The following is an 8,987-nucleotide window of genomic DNA, read 5'->3' as shown; positions in this document are numbered from 1 at the left end:
TTTTTTTTTGCTTTTTATTAATTTGTTTACTTTTAGTTTACAAGATTCAGTTATACAATTTCTTGAGTTTCAAATTTTCTCACCCTTCCTCTGCCTCCCCCGACCCCCAATAGCGGCAAACAATCAAGTATAGGATGGGCAAATACTTTCACATTAGACATTAGTCAGGTTATAAAGAAGGATTGTATCAGATGGAATGAACAATGGGAAAGAGGAAACAAATCCAAACAAGAAAAAGAGAGCAGGTAGTTTGCCTCAATCTGCATTCAAACTCTGTTCTTTGTAGTTCTTTCTCTGAATGCAGACATCTCTCTCCATCATGAATCTTTTGGGGTTGACTTATCACCCTGCATTGCTGAGAAGAGTCCAGTCTATCAAAGCTGGTCATCACACATACATTGTGTCTGTACTTGTATACCAATTTCTCATGGTTCTGCTCTTCTCACTCAGCATCAATTCAGTTAAGCCTCTCCAGGCAAATATGAAGGCCATCTGCTCCTCATTTCTTATAGCACAATAGTATTCCATTACATTCATATACAATAACTTGTTTAGCCATTCCCCAATTGATGGGAATCCCCTGAATTTCCAATTCTTTGCCACCACACAAAGAACTCCTATAAATAATTTTGTACATATGGGTCTTCCTCCCACTTCTCTGATCTCTTTGGGATACAACCCTAGAAGTGGCATTGCTGTGTCAAATGGTATGAAATTATTTATAGCCCTTTGGGAATAGTTCCAGATTGCTCTCCAGAATGGTCGAATCCATTGACAAATCCACCAACAATGCATTAGTGTTCCAATTTCTCCACACCTTCTCCAGGATTTGTCATTTTCCTGTTTTGTTGTCTTAGCCAATCTGACTGGTAAGATGTGGTATCTCAGGGTTGTTTGATTTGCATTTCTCTAATCAATAGTGATTCAGAGCATTTTTTTCATATGTTTATAGATACCTTTAATTTCTTCCTCTGAAAACTGCCTGTTCCTATCCTTTGACCATTTATTAATTGGGGAATGACTTGTATTCTTATAGATTTGACTCAATTCTCTGTATATTTTAGAAGTGAGGCTTTTATCAGAAACATTGCTTGTAAAAATTCTTTCCCAATTTCCCACTTCCCTCTTAATCTTGGTTACATTGGCTTTGCTTATACAGAATCTTTTCAATTTCATACAATCTATATTATCCATTTTGCATTTTATAATGCTCTCTAATTCTTGTTTGGTCATAAAGTCTTCCCCTCTCCATAAATCTGACAGGTAGTGTATTCCTTGCTTTCCCAGATTGCTTATAGTATCGTCCTTTATAACTAGATCACATACCCATTTAGACTTGATTTTCATGTGCGGTGTTAGATAATGGTCTATGTCCAGTTTCTGCCATACTATATTCCAGTTTTCCCAGCAGTTTTTGTCAAATAGTGAGTTCTTATCCCCAAAACTGGGGTCTTTGGGTTTATCAAACAGTAGAATACTATAGTCATTGACTGTTGAGTCTTGTGTACCCAATCTTTTCCATTGATCCACTGCTCTATTCCTCAGCCAGTACCAAGTAATTTTCATGACTGCTGTTTTATAATACAGATAAAATCTGGTATAGCTAGGCCACCTTCCCGAATTGCCTTGATATTCTGGACTTTTTTTCTTCCAAATGAATTTTATTACTATTTTTTTTAGCTCTATAAAGTGATTTTTTTAGTAAATTGTTTGGCATGGCACTAAATATGGAATTTAATTTAGGTTAAATTGTCATTTTTATTATATTAGTTCAACCCAGCCATGAATAACTGATGTTTTTCCAATTAGTTAGATCTGACTTTATTTGTGTGAAAAGTGTTTTGTAGTTGTGTTCATATAGCTCCTGAGTTTGTTTTGGCAGGTAGATTCCCAAATATTTTGTAATGTCTACAGTAATTTAAATGGGATTTCTCTTTCTATCTCTTGCTGTTCAATTTCCTTTGAAATATACAGGAATGCCGAGGATTCATGTGGGTTTATTTTATATCCTGCAACTTTGCCAAATTTATTTATTGTCTCAAGTTGTTTTTCACTTGATTCTTTAGGATTCTCTAAGTATATCATCATATCATCTCCAAAGAGTGATAGCTTGGTCTCTTCTTTGCCTAATTTGATTCCTTTGATTTCTTTTTCTTCTCTAATTGCTACTGCTAACATTTCTAGTACCAGCTTGAATAAGAGGGGTGATAGTGGGCACCCCTGATCTTATTGGAAATACTTCTAGTTTATCCCTTTATATATAATACTTGCTGATGGCTTTAAATAGATGCTACCTATTATTTTATGGAAGATTCTATTTATTCCTATACTTTCTAGTGTTTTTAATAGGAATGGATGTTGTACTTTGTCAAAAGCCTTTTCTGCATCCATTGAGATAATCATGTGGTTTCTGCTAGTTTTATTGTTATGATCAATTATGCTGATGGTTTTTCTAATATTAAATCATGCTTGCATTCCTACAATAATTCCTACCTGAGATGCAGAGTCAGGCCAAGAAGTTGAGGCTGGCAGTGGCAGGCCCATAAGGGGCCTAAACAACTCAGAGGCCAAGTTGTCCCACCAACCACAAGGGCCACTACCAGGCCTATCACCAAAGGGCTGGGACTGGAAAGAGCAAGGTAAGAAGCAAATAAAGGGGCCCCTGTCCTGGACAGCAAATACTCCTGGGGCTACCACTTCACAGCCCAGAAATTTAAAAAAAAATGGCCATATTAGGACCTCCAAAGCCCAGGATGACAGAGTGAACCTCACCTGCTCCAAACCCCTCCTCTGACCCTGAAAACATAGTACTCTTGCCCCAGGACAAAACCCTCTATTGTAAAGGCTTGGGATCCCTAGAGGAAGGGTGTGGTTAGGGCCCTGCCTCAAAATGTGTAGAAAGCAGACTACAAAGACAAAGACTCTGGAGTCCTACTATCCTCAGAGGGAGGAACCAACCTCAGAGGGAGACAATATGGACTCCATACCCACAGCTGAAACATCAACAGGGAATGGGTCCCAAGCACAGAAGGCTCTCCTAGATGAGATCAAAAGGAACTTTGAAAACCAAATGAGAGAGATAGAAGATAAAATGAATAATTCTCTCAGAACCAAAATAGCAGAATTAGCAAAGCATTATAATGAAGAAAACATCTCTCTAAAAAGAAAAGTGTATGATATGGAAAAGGAGCTCCAAAAATTAACCAAGGAAAATGATTTGCTAAAAACTAGAATCAACAAAATTGAAATAAATAACTCTATGAGGAACAAAGAATTAGTCAAACAAAACAACAAGAATGAAAAATTAGAAAAAGAGGTAAAATATCTTAACGAAAAAATAACTGACCTGGAAAACAGATCCAGGAGAGATAATCTGAGAATCATAGGCCTACCAGAAAATCATGATGAGAAAATGAGCCTGGACAACATTCTCCAAGAGCTCGTTAAGGAAAACTGCCCTGAGATACTAGAACCTGACGGTAAAATAGAAGTCGAGACAATCCACAGGCCACCTGCTGAAAGAGATCCCAAACTGAAAAGTCCTCGAAATGTTGTGGCCAAACTCCAGAACTACCAGATAAAGGAGAAAATACTTCAATTGGCCAGAAAGAAACAATTCAAATATCCAGGGTCCACAGTGAGGATTGCACAGGATTTGGCACCCTCTACACTGAAAGATCGGAGGCAGTGGAATACAATTTTCTGGAAGGCAAAAGAGCTGGGGTTACAACCAAGGATCACATACCCAGAGAGACTGAGCATATTCTTCCAGGCAGAGAGATGGTCATTCAACCATATAACATAGTTCCAGACCTTCTTGATAAAAAAGCCAGAACTCAATGGAAAATTCAACCTCCAATTATGACATGCAACAGTGATGTAGAAAGGTAAACAAGGAAAACACACACACACACACACACACACACACACACACACACACACACACCCTCCTACTTGATAAGAGCAATAGACAAGTAGAGGGTATGAGTATAAAATACACAAAATGACAATTTAAAAAAATCTTATTAAGGGCTACAAAAGGACTGCAATGAAAAAGGGAATGAATGAAGAAAAGTGTAAATTATGCCACACAAAGAGGCATAAAAACTGTATAGCAGAGGAAAAGAAGGGAGGAAGATGTGAATCATATGAGCTTTTCCCTCATTGGTTCTGGTGCAAGGAGGGAATAACAACCAGTTAAGCATAGGACTCTATGGTGAAGAAATGCAAAAAGTATCATTTTAGAGGGAAAGAGGGGAGGGAGAGGAGGTTCGCATGAGATTTGTTCCTGTCACTCTTGGTGTGAAGAAGAAATAACATACTTCATTAAGTACAAAAATATCTTACAGGCAGTAGGAGGGGGAAAGTGCTATGAAAGGGGGGGGCAGTTAGCAAGGAGGAAAGAAGTAAGGGGAAAGGGGAGGAAAAGGGAGGGGGGCTGATAAGGGAATACTGAGGGAGGCGGTGGTCAAAAGGAAAAATATTAAGGGAGGAAGGAAGAAGGAAGAAGGAAAAAAAAATATGAACATTAACAGGGGTGGGAATAGGACAGAGGGAAAGAAACAGATAACAATCATAACTGTAAATATGAATGTAATGAACTCTCCCATAAAATGGAGATGGATAGCAGAATGTATTAGAAATCATAATCCTACAATATGCTGTTTACAAGAAACACATCTGAAACAGAGGGATACACACAGGGTAAAGGTAAAAAGCTGGAGTAAAATATATCATGCCTCAGCTAAAGTAAAAAAAAAGCAGGATAATAATGAGACAACATACCAAAATTTGTGGGATGCAGCAAAGGCAGTTCTTAGGGGAAGTTTTATATCCCTAAGTGCATATGTGATTAAATTAGAGAAAAAGGAGGTCAACAAATTGGGCATGCAATTGAAAAACCTAGAAAAAGAACAAATTCAAAATACCCAATTAAATACTAAATTAGAAATATTGAAAACCAAAGGAGAGATTAATATAATTGGAATTAAGAAAACTATTGAATTAATAAATAAAACTAAGAGCTAGTTTTATGGAAAAAAAAACAACAAAATTGATAGACACTTAGTCAATATGATAAAAAAAAAGAAAGAAAACCAAATTATTTTTTTATTTTTTAATTAATTTGTTTGTTTCCTTTTAGTTTACAGGATTCAATCACACAATTGCTTGAGTTTCACATTTTGTCCCCCTTCCTCCCCTGCCCCCCCCCCATGGCGGCATATAGTCAAGTATAGGATTTTTAAATACTTTCACATTATGACTAATGTATTCGAGGAACTGTGTAATTCTAAATAAAATACTAGCAAAAAGACTACAGCAACTTATCTCAAGAATAATACACTTTGATCAAATAGGATTTATTCCAGGAATGCAAGGATGGTTTAATATTAGGAAAACCATCAGTATAATTGATCATATCAACAATAAAACTAGCAGAAACCATATGATCATCCCAATAGATGCAGAAAAGGCTTTTGACAAAATACAACTTCCATTACTGTTAAAAACATTAGAAAGTATAGGAATAAATGGAGCCTTCCTTAAAATAATAGGTAGCATCTATTTAAAGCCATCAGCAAGTATTATATGTAATGGGGAGAAGCTAGAACCATTTCCCATAAGATCAGGGGTGAAACAAGGGTGTCCACTATCACCCCTCTTATTCAATCTGGTACTAGAAATGTTAGTAGTAGCAATTAGAGAAGAAAAAGAAATCAAAGGAATCAAATTAGCCAAGAAGAGACCAAGTTATCACTCTTTGTGAATGATATGATGGTATTCAGTAATTTCCCCAAATAGTTTGTAGAATATTCAGATCAATTGTTCTTTAAATGTTTGGCAGAATTCTGTAGTAAATCCATCTGGCCCTGGAGATTTTTTCCTAAGGAGTTCACTGATGGCTTGTTTGATTTCTTTATCTGACATGGGGTTATTTAAGTAATTTACTTCCTCTTCAGTTAATCTGGGAAACTTATATTTTTGTAAATATCCATCCATTTCACTAAGGTTGTCAAATTTATGTGCATACAATTTGACAAAATAATTCCTAATTATTGTTTTAATTTCCTCTTCATTGGAGGTAGATTCACCTTTTTCATTTTTGATACACATAATTTGGTTTTCTTTCTTTTTTTTTCATATTGACTTAGGGTTTATCAATTTTGTTGTTTTTTTCCCCCCACAAAACCAGCTCTTGGTTTTACTTATTAATTCAATAGTTTTCTTAATTTCAATTTTATTTATCTCTCCTTTGGTATTCATGATTTCTAATTTAGTATTTAATTGTGGATTTTCAATTTGTTCTTTTTTTTAGCTTTTTCAATTGCATGCCCAATTCATTGACCTCACTTTTCTCTAATTTATTAATGTATACACTTAGGGATATAAAACTTCCCTTAAGAACTGCCTTTGCTGCATCCCACAAATTTTGGTATGTTGTCTCATTATTGTCATTGTCTTGAATGAAGTTACTGATTGTTTCTATAATTTCTTGTTTGACCCACTCATTCTTTAGGATTAAATTGTTTAGTTTCAAATTACTTTTTAGTTTATCTTTCCATGGCCCTTTATTAAATATGATTTTTTTTTTGCATCATGATCTGAGAATGATGCATTTAGAATTTCTGACTTTCTGCACTGTATTGTGAGGATTTTTGCACTACTACATGGTCGATTTCTGTGTATGTGCCATGTACTGCTGAGAAGAAGGTAAATTCCTGTATATATAGTATATTCATTTTTATCCCCATTCAGTTTTCTCCAGAGATCTCTCATATCTAGCTTCTCTAAAATTCTATTTGCCTCCTTAACTTCTTTCTTGTTTATTTTGAGGTTAGATTTATCAAGTTCAAAGAGGGGGAGATTACGGTCCAGCTTTGCTAACTATTTCTTCCTCTAATTCCCTTAACATCTCCTCTAGGAATTTGGATAGTATACCACTTGGTACATATATGTAAAGTAATGATATTGTTTCATTATCGATAGTGCCTTTTAGCAGGATATACTTTCCTTCTTTATCTCTTTTAATTAGATCTGTTTTTGCTTTTGCTTTATCTGAGATAAGGATTGCTACCCCTGCTTTTTTTTACTTTACCTGAAGCATAATATATTCTACTCTAGCCTTTTACCTTTACCCTGTATGTATCTGCTTGTTTCAAATATGTTTCTTATAGACAGCATATTTTAGGATTATGGTTTTTAATCCACTCTGCTATCCTCCTCTGTTTTATGGGAGAGTTCATCCCATTCACTTTCACAGTAATGATTACTATCTCTCTCTTTCCCTCCATCCCATTCCCTCCCCTCTTTATGTTTTTGTTTCTTCTCCCTTCCTCTTAAGGGTTTTCCTTTTGACCACTGCCTTCCTCAGTATTCTCTCCCTGTGACCCCAATTCTTTACCTACCCTTTCCTCTTACTAGTATTTTCCTTCCTTCTGACCCCCCCTTCTTATCCCATCCTTACCCCTCCTACAGCCTATAGTGCACAATGGAATTTTATACTTATCAGAGTATGTTATTCCCTCTTTGACCCCAAACCAATGTGAGTAAATTTCATACAGTGCTCCTCTTCCTCCCTCCTTTCCCTCTGTGTAATGAATTTTTGCATTTTTTCACATTTGAATCTTTTTTTTAAAGCAATTGGGGCTAAGTAACTTGCTCAAGGTTACACGGCCAGTTATTTCTGGGTGTGGTGCTGAGTACCTGAGCCCGGACTTGATCCAGGTCATCCCGACACTGGAGCCGGTGCTCTTACTCGCTGAGCCACCTGGCCGCCCCTAAGCAATTGGGGTTAAGTAACTTGCTCAAGGTTACATGGCCAGGTGTTTCTGGGTGGTTGCTAAGTGTCTGAGCCCGGGATTCGATCCCCAGGAATTCTCAACACTGGAGCCGGTGCTCTTACTCGCTGTACTACCTGGCCGCCCCTTCACATTTGAATCTTAAATGTAACTGTTTACGGTGATCCTTCTTTGAACCAGAACCAATGAGAATAATGTTCAAATGGTGTTCATCTCCCTTTTTCTTTCCCCTCTACTATAATATGTTTTATACCTCTTCATATGGCATAATTTACACTTTTCTGCCTCATCCTTTCCTTTTGTCCCATTACAGTTCCTTTAACCCCTTTAAATTTTTTTTCATCAGATTAGTTCATTTATACCCACACTCTGTATCTATGTATTTGCTTTAAAAGGTCTTGATAATCATATAAATTTCCATATTGACAAGTATCAGGTTCTCATATGGGGATGTAAACAGTTCACTCTTATTGCATTCCAAGTTATGTGCATGTGTGCATGAGGGTGCATGTGTGCATGTATGTATGTGTGAGTGTGTGTTTTCCTTGTTTACCTTTTTATGTCTTTCTTCAGTCTTGTAATTTGGAGATCAAATTTTCCATTAAGCTCTGGTTTTTTCATCAGGAAAGTCTGGAAGTTCCTTATTTCATTAAATAACCACCTTCTTGCCTGAAAGATTATACTCAGTTTTGCCAGGTAGTCAATCCTTGGTTGCAGTCCTAGCTCTTTTGCCTTACAAAATATCAAATCCCAATCCCTCCTGTCTTTTAAGGTAGAAGCTGCTAGGTCCTGTGTAATTGTTACTATAGTTATATGATATTTTCATTGTTTCTTTTTGGCTGCTTTCAGTATTTTCTCCTTAACCTTGTAATTCTGGAATTTGGCTACTATATTTCTTGGAGGTTTCAATTTGGGATCTCTTTCAGGAGGAGTCCAGTGAATTCTTTCTATAGCTATTTTACCTTCTGATTCTAGAACCTCAGGACAGTTTTCTTTGACAATCTCTTGGATGATGTTGTCCAGCCTACTTTTTTCATCATGGCTTTCCGGTATACCAATAATTCTTAGGTTTTCTCTCCTGGATCTGTTCTCCAGGTCAGTTGTTTATCCAGTGAGATATTTTACACTTTCTTATAGTTTTTCAATCTTCATGTTTTTCTTGATTGACTTGGTGCATCATAGAGTCCT

General features: G+C 36.4%; 1 pseudogene; it reads left to right on the top strand.

Annotated features, from left to right (window-relative positions):
- The window catches only part of LOC138174924 (UDP-glucuronosyltransferase 2B15-like), a 67,275-nt pseudogene that overhangs the window by 1,154 nt on the left and 57,134 nt on the right, over positions 1 to 8,987 (top strand).

The sequence above is a fragment of the Petaurus breviceps genome, unplaced genomic scaffold (assembly GCF_028583685.1).
Source record: "Petaurus breviceps papuanus isolate PSGF00001 unplaced genomic scaffold, PetGlider_PUasm1.0 76, whole genome shotgun sequence".
NCBI lineage: Eukaryota > Metazoa > Chordata > Mammalia > Diprotodontia > Petauridae > Petaurus > Petaurus breviceps.
This window is presented reverse-complemented; position numbering and strand designations above follow the sequence as displayed.